The 21,769-nt window shown below is 40.0% G+C and overlaps 1 long non-coding RNA gene across 2 annotated transcripts; it reads right to left on the bottom strand.

The window, feature by feature from the left end:
• Positions 1–6,541: 6,541 nt before the first annotated feature.
• On the bottom strand, positions 6,542–21,740 carry LOC133237592 (uncharacterized). Of its 2 annotated transcripts, none has more exons than XR_009733262.1 (2): positions 21,272–21,740; positions 6,542–7,102 (listed from the first exon to the last, which is right to left on the bottom strand). It is a non-coding gene; the product is annotated as an uncharacterized LOC133237592 (long non-coding RNA). The 2 variants fall into 2 exon arrangements; XR_009733263.1 differs by having other exon boundaries at positions 6,542–7,099.
• Between the last annotated feature and the right edge of the window lie 29 nt (positions 21,741–21,769).

Here is a 21,769-nt window from a genome sequence, read left to right as displayed (position 1 = left end):
CACAATGATAAATCTAGTTGCAATATGACACTATACAAAGATATTACATAGTTATTGACTTGTATTCTCCACACTGTCCATTTCAAACCCCTAACTCATTTAAAACTTTAAATAACTAAAAAAATGAAGAATACTTAAGTGAGGTTTAGCACATCTTTAAGAGTGTCTGTTGTCTTCACAACACGGCTAGACACAGTTTTTTGGGTTCATAAATCTTTGCCCTAAAAATTCTTTAGATTTACTCCATTATCATCTTTAGACTTAATGCTACTGAGGAAAAAAAAAAAGACCAGCCTGTGCTTTGTTACTTTATAGTCAACATTTTCTTGCTTAACTCTTGCAGGATTCTTTGTAGATTTCTGAAATTCAAAGACTTCACTGGGATAATCCCAGGGGTGGATCTCTTATCATAATTTTTTTTTTTCGGAAAGAGGAAACTTTTTAAAAGACTAAGGTCTTTCTTCACCTCACTGAAATTTTATTAGTTTATTGCATATGCTTCATTTATCTCATCTTTCGGAATGTCTATCATCAGTACTTAGGGTCTCATCTTTGTCTTCCTATCTCTATTCTACATTCTGAGAAAGCTTCTGAAGTTTGTCTTCTGAGACATTGATTTGATTTGCTGCACTGAGATGTCTGCTACATATGACTTCCAGAATGGATTTTATCTGAGTTATTGCATTTAAAAATCTTGGTTTCCTTAAAGACTTTCTTTTTCCTTTTGCCCTCAATATGTTTTCATTTCAATTTAGCCTGCTCTCTCTTTTTAATACCCTATTTGTATTTCATAGACATCAGTTTGAAAAAAAAGGTATAACTTAGATCTAGTAAAATGCACAAATCTTAAGGGTACAACTCAGTGGAATTTAAAATATATACACCTGTGTGAAAACCACCAGATCAATTACTTAAAACACTTTCAACATTCCCAAAGTTCTTCATCCCCCTTCCCATAATTAGCTCACCATAAATAGCTCATTAATATAGGTTAATCTATGTTGTGATTCTTATCACCATAGATTAGTTCTACATGTCTTAGAACTTCATAGAAATGAAATCATATACTATGTACTTTTTTGACTTTTAAAATAGATTTGTGGAACATTTTTTAATTGTAGTAAATACATATAACATAAAATTTACCACTTTAATCATGTATGAGTGTTCAGAAAAGTGATATTAACTGTACTCACATTGCAGTAGAACCATCACCACCCATCTTCAGTATGGGAAGATGGGATGTGATTTCCAGAACATCCCATCTTCCCAAACTGAAATCTTGTACCCACTAAACACCAACTTCCCATTCTGCCCCCCACCCCTCACCCCAGCCCCTGGCAACCTTTCATCTCTATGACTTTGGTACTATTCATAGTAGTCTATGAATGAGGTACTATTTCAGGTACCTCAAATAAGTGGAATCACACAATCTATCTTTTTTGTGTCTAGCTTATTTCACTTAGCATAATATCTTCAAGTTCACTCACATAACATGTGTAAGAATTTTCTTCCCTTTTAAGGATAAATAGTATTGCACTGTATGGAAATATCACATTTTGTTCATTTATACATCCATTGATGGACATGTAGATTTTTAAAAATTCATCTTTCTAAATGTCCTCCTCTTCCTGTAATAAATCAGTATTGGATGAAGACTTCAAAAAAAGTTCTTAGGAGATTTTTTTGTCTTATACTGCAGAAATTTATTCCATAGTTCTCACTCGCCACCCCCTACCCTCACCCCCATTTTCTCAGCTTTGAATTGAGAGAAAAATATCTAGGCCCAGAGTTTGAAAACAAATTAGAGGCAGAGTGTTGCTATTTAGTTCCCTCATTATCTAGCTTAGGTACTGATGGACTCTCTTTTCTAATACATATTTTTTGATGTGGATTATTATCAAAGTCTTTATTGAATTAGTTACAATATTGCTTCTGCTTTATGTTTTGGCTTTGAGGCATGTGGGATCTTAGTTCTCTGATCAGGGATTGAACCTACCCACCTAGCATTGGAAGGGGAAGTCGTAACCCCTCAACCACTAGGGAAGTCCCCCTTTTTAAAACAAATATATCAGTCAGTTCAGTTGCTCAGTCATGTCCGACTCTTTGCGACCCCATGAATCACAGCACGCCAGACCTCCCTGTCCATCACCAATTCCCAGAGTTCACCCAAACTCATGTCCATCAAGTCGGTGATGCCATCCAGCCATCTCATCCTCTGTCATCCCCTTCTCCTCCTGCCCCCAATCCCTCCCAGCATCAGAGTCTTTTCCAATGAGTCAACTCTTCGCATGAGGTGGCCAAAGTACTGGAGTTTCAGCTTTAGCATCATTCCTATATATATATATTTTATTTGTTTGGTTGCAGCACACAGGATAGTTGATCTTTCATGCAGCATGTGGCATCTTTAGTTGCTGCACCACACAAACTTTTAGTCATGGCATGTGGGATCTAGTTCCCTGACCAGGGATTGAACCTGGGCCCCCCACATTGGCAGTGCAGAGTCTTGGTCACTGGATGACCAGGGAAGTCCCTCTCTTCTCTAATATTCGGTGATGTGATAGCCATAGGACTTATTCTAGTTTTTTTGTTTCTTTTTTTTTCTCTGCTTAGCAAGCATTTCTTTTGTGTAGTTCTTTTGAAATGAAGTGGAATTACTTCCTGATTCTGTTAGAAAGAGGATGTTTAACCTAGAGAATTTAACTGTATTTATTCTTCCTTGCTGCTGCTGCTGTTGCTAAGTCATGTCAGTCGTGTCCAACTCTGTGTGACCCCATAGACGGCAGCCCACCAGGCTCCCCCATCCCTGTGATTCTCCAGGCGAGAACACTGGAGTGGGTTGCCATTTCCTTCTCCAATGCATGAAACTGAAAAGTGAAAGTGAAGTAGCTCAGTCGTGTCCGACTCCTAGTGACCCCATGGATTGCAGCCTACCAGGCTCCTCGGTCCATGGGATTTTCCAGGCAAGAGTACTAGAGTGGGGTGCCATTGCCTTCTCCCTTACTCTTCCTTAAGGACAGCTTTACCCCTGCCCTCAACTTTCACTGTTTTTAGGGTTCCTCTACCTCTATCTGAAATTCTTTTTCTTCCCATAATTTGTCGATTACATTTTCCTCTAATTTTTCCTCCCAGTTTTATGAGACAGTTGACACACAGCACTCTATAAGATTAAGGTATTACTTCACCTGAAATTCTTTATCTTTGAGAAGACTACCTATCCCAAGGTCTCCATCCTCTTCATCCTAAGCCTTAGTGTGTTCTGGGGATTTGGATAAGAGGGACCGTGAATGACAGGAAGGCACTCTGACCATTCAGACCTGTTTCCACACAGTTAAGGCTATGGATGTCTAGATTTCTCATTAGTGAACCGCTGTGTTCCCAAACTGTGGGCAGTCAGTGAAGGGAATCAAGGGGAGTCATGAGACAGGGTTCCTTCTACCTAATTCACAGCAGTGCTTTCCAGATTCAAAACATGCTGTTATGGAGAATTCCCTGGCAGTCCAGTGGTTAGGACTCCACTCTTTCACTGCTGAGGATAACGGTTCAGTCTCTGATCAGGGAACTAAGATCCTGCAAGCCTCATGGTGGCCAAAAAATTAAAAAAAAAAAAAACCTGCGGTATGCCTCAGGTATCAATTCTGTTTCTTAGTTTGACACTAATGAAAATTTAATACTAGAAATACTTCCAGCAGTCTCATTCATGATTGACTTTTATTCTTTATTTCGGGAGTGATTGTGCATTTTCGTCTTTTCATATGATGACATAAATATTTAGGCATCCCAGGTGGCAGTAGTGGTAAAGAACCTGCCTGATCTCTGGGTTGGGAAGATTCTCTAGCAGAGGGCATGTCAACCCACTCCTATATTCTTGCCTGGAGAACCCCATGGACAGAGGAGCCGGGCGAGCTATGGTCCACAGGGTCAAAAAGAGTTGGACACCACTGAAGTGACTTGGCACGCACTTCTTACCTAGAAATCTCAGCTGTTTTACAAGCATCAGAGAAGAACTGGAAAGCACCATACAGATACTACTGCTGGACTGATCGTGATCAAGACAGGCTCTCAACTGTAAACAAATGGCTCTCTATTTTTTTTTCAACCAGTGCAAATCTTAGTTGTTATGACATCTTACAACACCATCCAATAAGAACAACAGATAAAGATAGGCTCCTATAATCGAAGTCAATAGTAGTACCAGGACACCCACCCTCTCCCCACTGCTTTGGCCAAGAAAGGGCTCCATGGGATGCCTAAAACTCTGAGCAGCATAATTTCTAAATCACTACCCTAGACATTACTAAGGGCCTCAATAGTGGCTCAGACAGTAAAAAAAGCTGCCTGAATGCAGGAGATTCGGGTTCCATCTTTGGGTCAGGAAGATCCCCTGGAGAAGGGAATGGCTACCCCACTCTAGAATTTTTGCCTGGAGAATTCTATGGACCCAGGAGCTGGACGGTCACAGCTACGTCCCTGGGGTCACAAAGAGACATGACTGAGGGACTAACACACACACACACACACGACGTCACTAAAGGATGTTTGTGCAAACTACCCACTAAAGAAGAGTATGAGAAAGGGCATCAAGAGGTCTCTCCATAACTAGAATGCTTGAGCTCTGACGTGGTGTTTTATTTTTAAGAATTCACTTGATTGGTGTTGTCTATACTTAGCACTCATCCTGTTCCTACTCCAACTACTGAGGGAGCTCCATTGGACCGTGTGATCACCAAGACCCTACTCTTCCTTATGTTCATTTTACACATCTTTACAAACATCCTTAAAATTTGTTTTCTTACATATAATATCAGGATGTGACTTCCAGTTCTGACCATGTTGAGAGTGTATCGACTATGGCCCGTCTCTTCTGCTGAATACCATGAAAACTCTGGACAAAGTACACAAAAAAAAATCAGCCGAGGACTCTTAAAAGTAAATGAAATCAGGTGGATCGCAGAGTGGAGTCAAAACTTGAAGAAGCAATGCATTTGAAAATGAGTTTACCATTTCTTCCCCTCTTTTCTCCTGTGACTTTGCCCTAAGTGCAGAAGTGTTCAGCAGTATTGATAGTTACTTTAAAACTCCTGCCTTTTTGCACAGAAGGACTGGGAAAGGGGCCTCTCTGGGGCAGAGAGTGTAGGAGAAATCCTGGAGAGAAGTGAGCTGGAGAAGAGGATGTCTCAAAATTGTATGAGAAACTAGACAAGACTCTGGCTTAGCCTTGCGCTGCATATGCACACATACTCAGTCCTGTCTGACTCTTTGCGGCCCCATGGACTGTAGCCCATCAGGCACCTCTGCCCATGGGGATTCTCCAGGCAAGAATACTGGAGTGGGTAGCCATTCCCTTTTCCAGGGGATCTTTCCAACCCAGGGATTGAACCCGGGTCTCCTACATTGCAGGCAGATTCTTTTTTATTTTTTATTTTTAATTGAAGGATAATTATAATATTGTGTTCATTTCTACCACACATTAATGCGAATCAGCCATAGGTATAGCCATGTCCCCTCCCTTCTGAGCTTTCCTCCCACCTCCCACACCACCCAACCCCTCTAGGCTGTCACAGAGCCCTGGCTTGAGTTCCCTGAGTCATACAGCAAATTCCCACTGGCTATATATTTTACAAATGTTAGTGTATATGTTTGCATTCTACTCTCTCCATTCGTTCCACACTCTCCTTCCTACCCATGCCCCGTGTTCATAAGTCTGTTCCCTATGTTGCAGGCAGGTTCTTTACCATCTGAGCCACCAGGGAAGCTGCATATGCATAGGACAGACACAAAGCAGCAAAAGCTTGGGGGCTTGAATTAAGATTTAAACCACCAATCAGATCTCAGACTAACCTCTTAGAGATGTATGTGGTTGAAGGAGCATCAGCAAGGTCAGGAAACTGAACTGAGATTAGAACCACTGCCCACAGAAAGTGCATTTTTGGTTGTTGTTCTAACAATCTGCTATTTGTTTATTACTACATAGAACCACATCCCCCAGCCCCCCACCTCCACCCCTCCACACACACATATTGAGGAAGTTATTTGGAGTGAGCCACAGCCTGGGGCCTGGAGTATGAAACCTGAGGTTCTCTTCTCCCTCACTGTGGCTCATTTATCTCAGACTCTTTGCAACCCTGTTGCCTGCACCCCGCCAGGCTCCTCTGTCCATGGGATTCTCCAGGCAAGAATACTGGAGTGGGTTGCCACTTCCTCCTCCAGGGGGTCTTCCTGACCCAGGGATTAAACCTGTGTCTCCTGCATAGGCAGATTCTTTACCACTGAGCCACCAGGGAAGCCTCATTTTGTGCTTTAGGTGAGGGCATAGACCAGACAGAATTGGCATCTCCTTTTGGATACTGTATAAGGAAAGGGGACCAAGACACACCCAGGAGGGCTGGTGGGTAGGCTGGAAGATAAATTCTCTGAATAGCAGCACTTGCACCTCAATACCAGAGGGGCCCAGGGTTGGCTGAGAGTGTTGTGGGGTGGGAAAGGAGTTAATTTATTTGCAGATTACAGAGAGAAATAAAGGCAGCTCATGGACACTGGATATCAGCAGGGTCAGTGGGTGTTGCTGTGTGTCTTTATTGTCTCATCGGGCAAGTAATAGAGGCATCATAGCCAAAAAGGGCTGTGGCGATTAGGCCGAGTACCCCTGCAACGATTCTGGAGCGATATCCTCTCTCAACAAGTACAATAATGGAGGTGATCAGGTAGATGATGGCTGCTATGAGTGATCGGAAGAAATCAGTCCAAGGCCAGTGAATGAATTGTATCTTGGTGTGCAGGTCGCATGTGTAGATGATAAAGAAGATGATAGCTAGGATCAATTCAATCAGCGACAGAGAGATATAGCCTGATGTTGAGACACCGTAGAGGGTCAGAATCACAAGGCACAATATAATCTCGGCAAACAGAAGCATTCCCTTTTGGGTGCATAGGAAGGTAGTGCAGCTGCTGCGCTGGAAATCTGCCATGGCAGGGCGGGGGTCCCTGGGCAGGGAGCGTCCGCTTGCAGGCTCAAGGCTGGTGCACACCCAGCTGTCAGGCCGGCCGTCTAGAGAGTGGTTTTCAAAACTTGTAGGCTGAAGCTAACTGGTTCAATCACCTGCTAAAACAGTAATAGAGATAATAATAATGAACAGCTTCCTTTAGAGAATTTTAACAGGATTCATATCCACACAATTCAATAGTGAAAGAATCCAGAATATAATCCAAAATTACTTGATAAGCAAAGGACCAGGAAAACATGACCAATTTTCAAGAGAAAAGACAATCTCCAGATGCCAACCTAAGAGGACATATATGTTGAAATTATGAGAGAGACTTTAAAGCAGATACTATAATAAATTTCATGCATGCGTGTGCTCAGTCATGTTCTACTCTGTGGTTCCATGGATTGTAGCCCACCAGGCTCCTCTGTCCGTGGAATTTTCCAGGCAAGACTACTGAAGTGGGTTGCCATTTTCTCCACCAGGGGATCTTCCTGATCCAGGGATTGAACCTGCATCTCTCGCTGTCTCCTGCATTGACAGACAGATTTCTTACCACTGAGACTTCACAAGGTAAAGGTAAACACATATGAGATAAAATAAATGGAAAGCTAGGAGGTCTTAGCAAAGAAAATAAATTCTAAAAAAGGACAAAATTATATTAAAATGTACATTCTCTGATATTTAAAATTACTAATGAACTCAATAACAGAATGAAGATGACAAGTCAATGAACTTGAAGACAGATTAACAGAAATTGTCCAATCTGAAGAATGAAGAGATTAGAAAAAACTGAATATGAAGAGTCAAGGGATTATATCACAAGTCTAACATTTGTAGCAATAATCCTATAAAGAAATTGGTTCAGAAAAATATATTTCAGGAAACAATGGCTGAAAACTTCTCCAAATTGGTGAGAGACATTAACTTGCAGATTCAAGAATTTCACAGAACATAAAGCAGAATAAACTCAAAGAAAACCACAACCCGGACACATTATAATCAAGCTGCTGCTGCTGCTGCTAAGTCACTTGAGTCGTGTCCGACTCTGGGCAACCCGATGGACTGCAGCCTTCCAGGCTTCTCCGTCCATGGGATTCTCCAGGCAAGAACACTGGAGTGGGTTGCCATTGTCCTTCTCCAATGCATGAAAGTGGAAAGTGAAAGTGAAGTTGCTCAGTCGTGTCCAACTCTTAGCAACCCCATGGACTGCAGCCTACCAGGCTCCTCCATAATCAAGCTATTGATAACTAAGTGTCATGAGAAACACTGGGCTGGATGAAGGACAAGGTGGAACCAAGATTGCTGGGAGAAATATCAATAACCTCATATATGCAGATGACACCATACTTAGGCAGAAAGGGAAGAAGAACTAAAGAGCCTCTTGATGAAAGTGCAAGAGGAGAGTGAAGAAGTTGGCTTAAAACTCAACATTCAGGAAACTAAGATCATGCCATCTTGTCCCATCACTTCATGGCAAATAGATGGGGAAACAGTGGAAACAGTGGCAGACTTTATTTTTAGGGGGCTCCAAAATCACTGCAGATGGTGACTGCAGCCATGAAATTAAAAGACGCTTACTCCTTGGAAGAAAAGTTACAACCAACCTAAACAGCATATAAAAAAGCAGAGACATTATTTTGCCAACAAAGTTCTGTCTAGTCAAGGCTATGGTTTTTCCAGTAGTCATGTATGGATGTGAGAGTTGGACTATAAAGAAAGATGAGCAAGCACCAAAGAATTGATGCTTTTGAACTGTGACATTGGATAAGACACTTGAGAGTCCCTTGGACTGCAAGGAGATCCAACCAGTCCATCCTAAAGGAGATCAGTCCTGAGTGTTCATTGGAAGGAATGGGGAAGCTGAAACTCCAATACTGTGGTCACCTGATGCGAGGAGCTGACTCATTTTAAAAGACCCTGATGCTGGGAAAGATTGAAGGCAGGAGGAGAAGGGGATGACAGAGGATGAGATGGTTGGATGGCATCACTGACTCAACGGACATGAGTCTGAGTGAACTCCAGGAGTTGGCGATGGACAGGGAGACCTGGCATGCTGCAGTCCACGTGGTTGCAGAGAGTCGGACACGACTAAGTGACTGAACTGAACTGAACTGAAATGTAAAAAAGTCTTAAAAGCAGCTAAGGAAAAATGACATATCATATACACATCATATTAAGTCCCCTACATTCAAACCTTCAAGTTGAGAACATTCGAAGATGCAAATGTACATTTGCGTGTCCAGTTACATAAGTTGGTTCACGTGTCTGGTGTATATTGTCACATGTGTGTATCCTCTACAAGTGGTTGTGCTTTTGTGTACTTTACTGTACTGTACTGTATAGAGTACAGTAGCACAATATCTTTATTTCAGCTGAGTGCCAATGAATTGATGCTTTTGAACTGTGGTGGTGGTAAAGACTCTTGGGAGTCCCTTGAACTGCAAGGAGATCAAACCAGTCAATTTTAAAGTAAGTCAATTCTGAATATTGATTGGAGGGGCTGATGCTGAAGCTGAAGCTCCAATACTTTAGCCACATGATGCGAAGAGCCAACTCATTGGAAAAGGCCCTGATGCTGGGAAAGATTGAAGGCAGGAGGAAAAGGGGATGACAGAGGATGAGATGGTTGGATGGCATCACTGGCTCAATGGACATGAGTTAGAGCAAGCTCTGGGAGATGATGAAGGACAAGGAAGCCTGGCATGCTACAGTCTATGGGGTTGCAAAGAGTTGGATACAACTGAGTGACTGAACAACAACAAAGTTGGTCATAGCTTTCCTTCCAAAGAGCAAGTGTCTTTTAATTTCATGGCTGCAGTCACTGTCCACAGTGATTTTGGAGCCCAAGAAAATAAAATCTGTCATTGCTTTCACTTTTTCACATGTCTAAATCTAATTTTCTCTCGTAACTACAGTAGTTTATATGTTTCTAAAAACAGAACTATTTGGCTTATGGAACAAGATGAGAGCTATCTAGTGACTGAAATATATGACCTCCAAAACCAAGATAATCTCACGTTAGCAAAAGAGTAAAATTTTAGAAAGGATTCTGTGATGGTAGTAGAAACAGTAGACTGAATGAAATGTGAAATCCTGTATGAAAACTTGCTTGTGTTTTTTCCTTACATTTTAGGACCTCTAGCCCGTTTCCTGGTCCTGTGTTCTCCAAAACTAATGTTCTCGTAAACACCAGTGGGACTGAGCATCAGAGTGATGCCTAATGCCAGAGTACACACTCCCACTCCCTAAATGCCAACCTAAATTCCAGAGGGAGCCAAGATCTACTTGATCTCTATTTCTGGGTCTTAGAATAGAGCAGAGTTTTGTTAGGTTGTTTTTAGTCCTAAGAAGGCAGCATTAGCTGCTGTTTCAATGGTGGAGAAAATAGCAACCTCTCTTTACTATTTATAACTGTCATTTCCCTATCATGGGACTTAAAAAAAAACCAAAATGAACACTGCTAAGTCGCTTCAGTCGTGTCCGACTCTGTGCAACCCCATAGAGGGCAGCCCACCAGGCTCCCCCGTCCCTGGGATTCTCCAGGCAAGAACACTGGAGTGGGTTGCCATTTCTTTCTCCGATGCATGAAAGTGAAAAGTAAAAGTGAAATCGCTCAGTTGTGTCCGACTGTTAGTGACCCAATGGACTGCAGCCTACCAGGCTCCTCGGTCCATGGGATTCTCCAGGCAAGAGTACGGGAGTGGGCTGCCATTGCCTTCTCTGAAATGAACACTACAAAACCAGAAAACAGTTCTTACTGTCTAAAGAAAGGGAAAACTATCTTAGTTGTGATTTGGTAGAAAAGTTGAATGATGAAAATGAAGAGTATGCTTTCTGCGTCTCAGATTTTTCATCTGGAATATGAAGATTTTGATAATGCCGGCCCCAGTTGTTGTGAAAAACAAAAAGATAACCAATAAATAATAAGCTGTAGAATTCTAAGCAAATGTCAGTTATTAATATTGCCTTTTGTATGTACCTATAAGATTTATCACATAAAGAATTTAATTGGAAAAGTTGATACTTTCAAATTCCTTTTTTACTTTATGGAGAAAAGCAGCTGGCATTTTAGCAATTTTCATTCTTTCAGTTTTATTGAGATATACTTGACATACATCACTGTGTAAGTTTAAGGCATAATGATTTGACTTACACTACAAGCAAACTATTTTTAAAAGTCCTTTAGCTTTTATACTAATTCCCCTGCTTTCTATTTTCAACAAGATGATTCAGTCTGTCCATATTATCTTCAGTGAAGCCATGTTCACTTAAAGGTATTTTAAGGATACAAAATATTCCCACAAATATACATGACACATCTTATCTTTTAAAGAGTAAATTTGAGAAGCTAAAAACCTTTCCTCAGCTATTTCTAAAATACTTTGCCCCTAAATACCAGTCTTCAAGTTCTCAGAATTCATATCCAATCTTCACTACAGCTGAAGATGTATATTCATATTTTCTGTTTTAGATAAGGTCAGTCGGAATATATTCTTATTGTGTAATCTAGCTTAGTCTACACAAAGCGTATTTTTACACACTCTGCACACAGTATTTGTGCTTCTTGAAATGTGTGAGACTGACAAAAGTAATGAATACATAATAAATCATATTTTAAAAGAATTTGATTAGCACAGATTATACCAATAATTCAAAGATGTTTAGTGAACTTCAACGTCATCCTTTTTAACATCATCTATCAGTAGGAACCAGACTGGTTCATAGAAGCTACCTGGACTTTTTTTTTTTTTCATTTCTCCAACGGAATTCCCTGGTGGTCCAGTGGTTAGGACTCTGCACTCTCACTGCTGAGGGCCAGGGTTCAATCCCTGGGCATGGAATGAAGATCCCACAAGCTGAGCAGTGTGGTCAAAAATAATAATAAATAAAATAAAAGTTTTCCAAATCAGCTTGCCTATTTGGAATTAATTTTGATTGGGATTTTCTTACAAAATACGAAGTATAGAAAATTTTCAATTATTTGATTATCTCAATTGCTTGCACTCTAAATAAACTGGAGTTTTGTGTATTTTTCATTAAATAGGCAGCTGGGAAAGGGAAAATGCATTCATAATGACTAAGAACTAGCATTTGTGAAAGATAAAAACAATAATTAATAAGTGGATTGTTCATTTCATTATTTAGTTTCTCACTATTAAAATCTAATGAATAGATTTTCAAATTGAAGCATCCTAAAAGATTAAAAAATTAATGAAAAATACCTTTTGTATTTTTTCATGGTTAAGAAACAGACATAGCTATTTCACTAAGATAGTAAGATTTATTAATTTTAAATTTCATATATTATATGAAATATAAGGTCAGAGAAAGCTGTTGGGTGAATTTACTAATAAGAGTTAAAATTTATAATTTTAATGAATATTTATTTGTCAATGTTTATTAAGTCCTTACTAAGTGCCCTCTACCTCTATAGAATTTTATTTGATTATCTTTTTTAATTATCATAGCCCTCCAACATATCTGCATTGTATAGATGAAGCCACTGAGCCTCAGAACATGAATTAACTTATACGTATCAGGAAGCTAGTATACGACAGAAACAAATTTTGAACAAGGTCTCTGAGTTCATAGTCTGTTAATTTGCATGTGTTTCTATGTATTTCTGAGTGTGTGTCTGTCTTAATATACAAGTAATGACTCTGTACCATTTTCACTCTATTAAAAGAGGAAGCTAGGAAAATTTTTTCCTCTAGTATGAGACCAAATAATTACATAATTTTTAAGGGTTTTCAAAAATATATGGTTATTCTAAGAGGTAGTTAATGGTATCTCATTATTGTTTTAATTTTCAACTCCTTAATAACACAAGATATTGAGCATTTTTTCATATGCTTATTTGCCATCGGTATTTTCTTTAGTGAGTTGTCCATTGAGGACTTTTGCCCATTTTTTAAAAGTCAGGTCGTTCATTTTCTTATTGTTGAGCTTTGAGTTCTTTGTATACTTTGGACAACAGTGTCTTTTATCAGATATTTTGAAAAATATTTGCAAATATTTTCTTCCATTCTGTGACATGTCTGCTCATTCTGTTGACCTTGTGTTTCTCAGGGTAGAAGTTCTTAATTTTAATGAATCCAACTTACCAGTTTTTCATTTCATGCATCATGCCTTTGGTGTCATCATATCTAAACAGTTTCTAAATATTCAAGATTATGGGTTTTCGCCTATGTTAACTTCTAGGAATTTTACAGTTTGCATTTTGCACTTTATATCTGTGATCCATTTTGAGTTAACTTTTATGAAAGGTATAAGGTCTCTGTCCAAATTAATTTTTTTGCATGTAGATGTCCAGTTGTTCCAGTACCATTTGTTTAAAAGACAGTCGTTGCTCCGTCTCATTGCCTTTGGTTTTTTATCAAAGATCAATTGACTATGTGAGTGTTTTTCTGGGCTCTTTCTTCTGTTCCATTGATCTATTTTTTTATTCTTCCACCAATACTAAACTGTCTTGATTATTTTAGCTTTATAGTAAGTCTTTACTGGTACTTTAGACCAGTAACATTTAATGTAATTATTATTATTTTAGGAGTTGAATGTGCCAGTTTTTGTTTTATGTTCATTCTCTCTTTTTTGCTTCTCTGTGTTCTTTTTCCTGTTTTCCAGTGGGTTATTTGAACCATTTTACAATTCCATTGCTACGTATCTATGGTTTGTTTGCATAAATCACCTTGTATACTTTTTTAAGTATGACATTTTATATATGTAGAACTTATCACAGTTTGCTGGTGTTGAAAATTTATCAGTTTAAATAAAGTATAGAAACCATACTCCTATTTATATCCCTTTACAATCCAAATAAAACAGGGATCTCTGTCTTATAGTTGCAAGAAAGTAAATTCTGCCAACAACTCTTCCAACAGTCCTTGGAAGAGGCCTCCAAGACTCAGATGAGAATCAGTCCCCAGCCAATATCCTCACTTCATTTCAGCCTGATGAGCTCTGAGTAAAGGAACCAGCTAGTCTGTACCTAGACTCCTGACCTACAACCACTGTGAGATAAATTTAGTGTTGCTTTAAACTGCTACGTTTGTGTGTCTGTGTTCAGTTCAGTTCAGTTCAGTTCAGTCGCTCAGTCATGTCCGACTCTTTGCGACCCCATGAATCGCAGCACGCCAGGCCTCCCTGTCCATCACCAACTCCTGGAGTTTACTCACACTCACGTCTTAAGTCGGTGACGCCATCCAGCCATCTCATCCTCTGTCGTCCCCTTCTCCTCCTGCCCCCAATCCCTCCCAGCATCAGAGTCTTTTCCAATGAGTCAACTCTTCGCATGAGGTGGCCAAAGTACTGGAGTTTCAGCTTTAGCATCATTCCTTCCAAAGAACACCCAGGGCTGATTTCCTTTAGAATGGAGTGGTTGGATCTCCTTGCAGTCCAAGGGATTCTCAGGAGTCTTCTCCAACACCACAGCTCAGAAGCATCAATTCTTTGGCGCTCAGCTTTCTTCACAGTCCAACTCTCACATCCATACATGACCACAGGAAAAACCATAGCTTTGACTAGACGGACATTTGTTAGCAAAGTAATGTCTCTGCTTTTGAATATGCTATCTAGGTTGGTCATAACTTTCCTTCCAAGGAGCAAGCATCTTTTAAGTTCATGGCTGCAGTCACCATCTGCAGTGATTTTGAGGCCCCCAAAAATAAAGTCTGACACTGTTTCCACTGTTTCCCCATCTATTTCCCATGAGGTGATGGGACCAGATGCCATGATCTTCATTTTCTGAATGTGGAGCTTTAAGCCAACTTTTTCACTCTCCTCTTTCACATTCATCAAGAGGCTTTTTAGTTCCTCTTCACTTTCTGCCATAAGGGTGGTGTCATCTGCATATCTGAGGTTATTGATATTTCTCCTGGCAATCTTGATTCCAGCTTGTGCTTCTTCCAGCCCAGCGTTTCTCATGATGTACTTTGCATATAAGTGAAATAAGCAGGGTGACTATATAAGCCTTGACGTACTCCTTTTCCTATTTGGAACCAGTCTGATGTTCCATGTCCAGTTCTAACTCTTGTCCAGTTCTAACTCTTGCAATCTCAAAAATGACAGAATGATCTCTGTTCGTTTCCAAGGCAAACCATTCAATATCACAGTAATCCAAGTCTATGCCCCAACCAGTAACGCTGAAGAAGCTGAAGTTGAAGGGTTCTATGAAGACCTACAAGACCTTTTAGAACTAACACCCAAAAAGATTTCCTTTTCATTATAGGGGACTGGAATGCAAAAGTAGGAAGTCAAGAAACACCTGGAGTAACAGGCAAATTTGGCCTTGGAATACAGAATGAAGCAGGGCAAAGGCTAATAGAGTTTTGCCAAGAGAATGCACTGGTCATAGCAAACACCCTCTTCCAACAACACAAGAGAAGACTCTACACATGGACATCACCAGATAGTCAACACCGAAATCAGATTGATCATATTCTTTGCAGCCAAAGATGAGGAAGCTCTATACAGTCATCAAAAACAAGACCAGGAGCTGACTGTGGCTCAGATCATGAACTCCTTATTGCCAAATTCAGACTTAAATTGAAGAAAGTAGGGAAAATCACTAGACCATTCAGGTATGACCTAAATCAAATCCCTTATAATTATGCAGTAGAAGTGAGAAATAGATTTAAAGGACTAGATCTGATAGATAGAGTGTCTGATGAACTATGGACTGAGGTTTGTGACATTGTACAGGAGACAGGGATCAAGACTATCCCCATGGAAAAGAAATGCAAAAAAGCAAAATGGCTGTCTGGGGAGGCCTTACAAATAGCTGTGTCTGTGTTACACAGTAATAAAAAAACCAATACACAGTTCCTGCTTTCCTGCTTCTTTAAAGGGAACTAGAACAACTTTGAGTCTAGACCTAATTTTGTCCCACTGCTGGTGCAAACCCTATCTGTTTAATCTCTGTGAATGAGGAGATTTTCCATTCCAGCTATGGGGACCAAAGCCATTTCATCAATGGATTAACTCCAGGGATTATTCCTTTTCATCCTTTTGGTGGTTCTTTCTCTAGTGTCAGGTAATTTCTGCACATGAATATCTTAATCAGCATTCAGCTGAAGATTCCAGGAGGAATCTCTTCAGGTTCAAGGAAATGAAGCTTCCTGAGATGCCCAGCTTCATCTCCCTGACTCAGGCAGGCCAGTGAGCCCTGCCTGGCTTCCTTCTCCCTGAACCATAGCCTGAAAACTCCAGGTAAGTTGGTATAATCATAGGGCTCATCTTCCTCGTTTCCTATTTGGCATCCATCACTGTCCTTTGTTACCTGTGTATAAGATCTTGAAAACATCATTTTATATATTTTATCTGTTTTTACAGTTGGTTCAGATGAGAAGATAAATCTGCTTCTTGCAATTCCACCTTGTCTGGAAGCAAAATTCCAGCCCCATGCGCAATACTTTAATTTTTAAAAAATATTTATTTGGGTGTGTCTGGTCTTAGTTGCAGCATGCAGGATCTTTGCGGTGGCATGTGAGACCACTCGTCATGGCCTGTGGGCTCAGTAGTTGCATGCAAGGGCTCAGTGGCCCCACTGCATGAGGGATCCTAGTTCTCCAGCCAAGAATCAAATCCATGTCCTCTGAATTGGAAGAGGGGACTCTTAACCACTGGACCATCTTGGAAGGCCCTGATACTGTGCACTTTTAAATCTTCTTGCCCTTGCTCATTGTGTTCTCTCTTCTAGGTCATCCACTTGGTGAGTTCCTTGTCATGTTCCAAGGACAGGTCAAATGTTATCTTCTCTATGCATTCTAATCCCAAACTCTAGGAAAAAGTAACCATCCCCTCCTTTGTTCTCTCATTGTATATTTCTACTATAAGATGCATTAAACTATAACCAAATTGCTTGATCAGGTGTCTGACTTTCCTGCTGGGATGTGAAAGGAAACAGTTTTTATTCAATGGACATTGCATGTATCCCAACAAAACAGACACATGCTAGAATTGGGACTACCATGATGAAAAGATATATTCCTTACTATTAAGGAATTCATAGTTTAGGGAGAGGACATCCTATTAGGTCAATAAACAATCACAATGCCATAAGAGAACTGTGAGTATAAGAAGCTATGTGCGCAGGAAGAAACATCACAAAACAGAGGAGTCTGTCAAAGTATCACAGAAGTGTTATCCCTCCATCTGAAGGTTGGAGTAATCTGTAAGTAAAAGGCTGTTCAAAAACACTCTACACTGAGTAAGCAATGAGTCAAAATACAAGGAGATGTAGAGAACATGGTATGTTTGGATAAGGACAAATAGCTTTAGCATGACTGTTTTCTTTCTCTATTTGCATTTGGAAATGTTCAGAAAGAGTAAATCAAAGCCACGTTCAGTTCAGTCGCTCATTCATGTCCAACTCTTTGCAACCCCATGGACTGCAGCACGCCAGGCTTCCTTGTGCATCACCAACTCCCAGAGCTTGCTCAAACTCATGTCCATCAAGTTGGTGATGCCATCCAACCATCTTATTCTCTGTCATCCCCTTCTTCTCCTGCCTCCAATCTTTCCCAGCATCAGGGTCTTTTCCAGTGAATTGAGTGCCTACTGTATGCCACGGGCTTCCCCAGGGGCTCAGCAGTAAAGAATCTGCCTCCAATGCAAGAGACATGGGTTTGATCCTTTCAGGAAGATCCCCTGGAGAAGGAAACGACAACTCATTCCAGTTTTCTTGCCTGGAAATTCCATAGACAAAAGGAATCTGGCAGGCTACAGTCCATGGTGTCACAACAGAGTCAAACACGACTGAGCACATGGTGTTTCTGTGTATTTTATGCCATGCTCCTCTTGATTCTTGGGCTCTAAATGATGAGCAAGCAGAGGTCCATTCCTGTTCCAATGTAACTAATGGCTCACATCAAGTGCTGTGTTGCCGAATACAGAATGTATATGCAGGATAAAATAGCATCCAGTTATCTCACCAAGGCCCATCAAGTAGGTCCATGAAGCAGAAATTCCAGGTTGAATTTTTTTCAGCACACTATTAGTCCACATCTCATCACTAGTAGCCTCAGCATCTACCCTGGGGTCTGAGAATACAAACTCATGCTGATATTGGCTGCATCAGCACCCAGGAATGAAGGGCAGAAGGAAGAAAGAAAAGAGGAAGGAAGGCAAGTCTGCTGCCCTTGAAGGCAATTAAAACATTTTTTCAACCTCCTGTTGAAATACAAATAACACAAATAGTTTTTGTGTTATCCATGCCACTCTTTGTATTGGTTCATCATATTTAATACTGGCCTAGAGAAGGAAATGGCAACCCACTCCAGTATTCTTGCCTGGAGAATCCCAGGGATGGGGGAGCCTGGTGGGTTGCCGTCTATGGGGTCGCACAGAGTCAGACACGACTGAAGCGACTTAGCAGCAGCAGCAGTAGAGTAATATTGAACAGATTGTGTTTCACATCCCTGAAACTTCTATCTTTGGGGACCTGTATTCATGGAAAGTGGGTTTCTCATGGGAAGTTATTTGCAATTTTGAGAAGCAATATGGTTTAGTCCATCTAAAACAAACAAATCTAGAAGAATAAGGTGTTGAGGGGGGTGATTAGGGCCTGGGAATCTGTGGGGCTCTGTTACCAAAGAATCACTGTTTTATGAGCATTGCACATGTGTTTCAAAGAGATCTCAAGAATTTGTAGATCATTTTTGAAAGGAAAAGAGTTTGATACTACTGTTCTGCTCTGATCTCACCATGGGGTTTTTTTTTTTTTTTTGGTGTAATGTATTCTTCCTCAAAAGGGCAGAATCCAGGCCTGACACAGTGTGAGAGAAGGGGTTAGTCTGTTTTATAAACTGTTAGAGAGATTTAAAAAATAGGCAATCTAATTGACTCATACATGGCTCACAGCCATATAAATGCTTGCAAAATTGCTTCTTGCGCATTCATAGTGACCACAGAGAAGCAGAAGTAAAATGGAAGCAAGTGAGATGGGGACTCTTAGGAAATCTTTAACAGGACTTTGAAACTTTTATTAAACCTTTGGTCACACCTTGTATAGAATTCTCCTTTGGAAAACTAAATGCATTTTGATGAGCATACCTCAAGCCAACAGTCACATACTTTGCAAAATAGTACCTCTTTGGTGTTAAATTTCATTTTCTATAAATACATTGTCTTTTAGAACAAACTTCTAGAGAAATAAATTTTTTTCCTAAGAAAAACTGTGGCTAGCTACATCGTTACTAGGAGATTTGTAACCTCCTTTAAACATGTTACTAAAATAGAAGCTTACATGACTGAGTTTGCTGTTTACGTTTAATTAAAGGCATTGCTTAAATTAAAATATATTTGAGTGTTTATTTAAACTGTTAATATACACATACATAACTTTCTCTTGGTTCACATTTAACAAAGATTTTCTTTCCCTAACTTCTTCAAGACTCTCTGCCTTTTGTGATTGGCTTTCAGTTCAGTTCAGTCGCTCAGTCGTATCCGACTCTTTGTGACCCCATGAACCGCAGCACACCAGGCCTCCCTGTCCATCACCAACTCCTGGAGTCCACCCAAACCCATGTTCTTCGAGTCTATGATGCCATCCAACCATCTTATCCTCTGTCGTCCCCTTCTCCTTCTGCCCTCAATCTTTCCCAGCATCAGGGTCTTTTCAAATGAGTCAGCTCTTCACATCAGGTGGCCAAAGTACTGGAGTTTCAGCCTCAGCATCAATCCTTCCAATGAATACTCAGGACTGATCTCCTTTAGGATGGACTGGTTGGATTCTTTGCAGTCCAAGGGACTCTCAAGAGTCTTCTCCAACACCACAGTTCAAAAGCATCAATTCTTCGGCACTCAGCTTTCTTTATAGTCCAACTCTCACATCCATACATGACCACTGGAAAAACCATAGCCTTGACTAGACGGACCTTTGTTGGTAATGTCTCTGCTTTTTAATATGCTATCTAGGTTGGTCATAGCTTTCCTTCCAAGGAGTAAGCGTCTTTTAATTTTGTTGCTGCAATGATTGGCTTTACCTGTGATTATTTCCAGGTTCTCCTAATGCTCTGCTGAAACTTGCCTTATATCTTCACTCAGTATCATTTGTGTTTTTTTCTTGACGTCATACTCCAAAAAATAGTCTCATCTCTATGTGCTTTACTTTTACTAATCAATTACAGGTAATCAGCTGAAATATAATACCATCTGTTTGTAGTTTCAATCTCTAAATTGGTTGGTCAGTCACTAGCTTGGATGTAAGGAATTCATTTCAAATGTGTAAGAATTCACTTTAAAAGCCTAAGTTGTCATAATGATCCCAGCATAGTTACTCAGCCTGTTCTTTGTTATGAACAATCATCTCCACAGTTACCAAAGACATTCTTCAGGCATCCACTTGAATTTTTAAACTAACTTTATAATTTGTTTCATTACTCTGTTATTTTTTTTTTAAATATGAATTCACTAGAACTTAATGACATCATTTTGAGTCAAAATGAAAGATTGAATTTCTTTTAGAAACTAACAGCTAAGATTCATTTTTTGTTTTTTAACTTTTTTTTCTTGCTGTACTGTGTGACTTATGGGTTTTTAGTTCCTTGACCAAGGACTGAACCTGGGCCCTTGGTAGTGAAAGCACAGAGTTCCTATCACTGGACCGCCAGGGAATTCCCTAAGATTCCTTATTAAAGATATTTTTTCTTTTTGGCTTCTTGTTGATTTAGTTATGAAAGATTTTTAAACATTTTGTGTATGTGTGTATATAACCTACTAGACTATGACACTAATAAAAGAGTTAAACCATTCTAAAGGAATATAAGTTTTAAGTATTTAATTCCTTATTATGCACTCTTTGAAATTATACGTGTGTCTATATATATATATTTTTTGCCCTGGCCTCAGCTTCAGAAAATTTGCCCTTTATCCTATCCCATAGCTAGTTCCAATCATTAGAAATTTCCTATGGGTCTCATGAAATATTTTGGACATTTTCCAGATCAAAAATCTCAATCATTCTCACAGAATTTAACGATTACCATGAAAATATGTGGGAAAAGGGAAGCTCCCACATTTAAATTACTGCCACTGTCCTATCCTCTTTCTCGTAGTGATTGTGGCTTCAAACAGAGGCACAGGTCAAATGAAGTTTGGGGAAAATAACACACTTCTTAACCCAAAGAAAGCCTGGGGGGCAGAGCCATAGTCATGGCTAATTTAGCCACCACCACCATATTTTTGATCCTTCCTTTAGGTGAGCCAACAAATGAAGAAAGAAGCATATGTCCAACATATCTAGATAAAGAGTAAATGTGAATCAATTGAATTCCTACATTGCTGACCTCTTAGCTTCCAAACCACTGGCTTCTTGGCAAAATGATTCGTTTTCTCCTCCACTTCCAAGTTTACACTTACTGGCCTAGCTCCACTCTGGAACAGAAAGGCTGCCACTTAAGTTTAGCGGGTGAGCTCTTTACCTCTGTTGACAGAACTCCACAGGACAGGCCAGGCAAATGAATATGCTTGTTGCTAGGACACCAGGCTGTTGCCAAGGTAGCGGGCCCCTGCTGTTTGCTATTCTCCTATCTACTAGCACTACACCTGTTCCTTAAGAAATATGCCTGTTTTCCTTCATTATAAAGCAAACACTTAGTGGGAAATAACACAGTTGCACTGCTGGAACGTCTCTGTAGTTTTCTAGGAGGAATGAAATGCACCAAATACATTTTGATGTGTGGAAGAGGAATTCACGTCTCTCCATTAACACTGAAGTCTGCATATGTTAATACCTCCAAGAATGTAAGGCAACAATCATATTCTGAGGCCATCCTGACATTTGC

The sequence above is a fragment of the Bos javanicus genome, chromosome 24 (genome assembly GCF_032452875.1).
Source record: "Bos javanicus breed banteng chromosome 24, ARS-OSU_banteng_1.0, whole genome shotgun sequence".
NCBI lineage: Eukaryota > Metazoa > Chordata > Mammalia > Artiodactyla > Bovidae > Bos > Bos javanicus.
The sequence above is the reverse complement of the archived record's forward strand: the minus strand, read 5'-3'. Positions and strand labels throughout refer to the sequence as shown.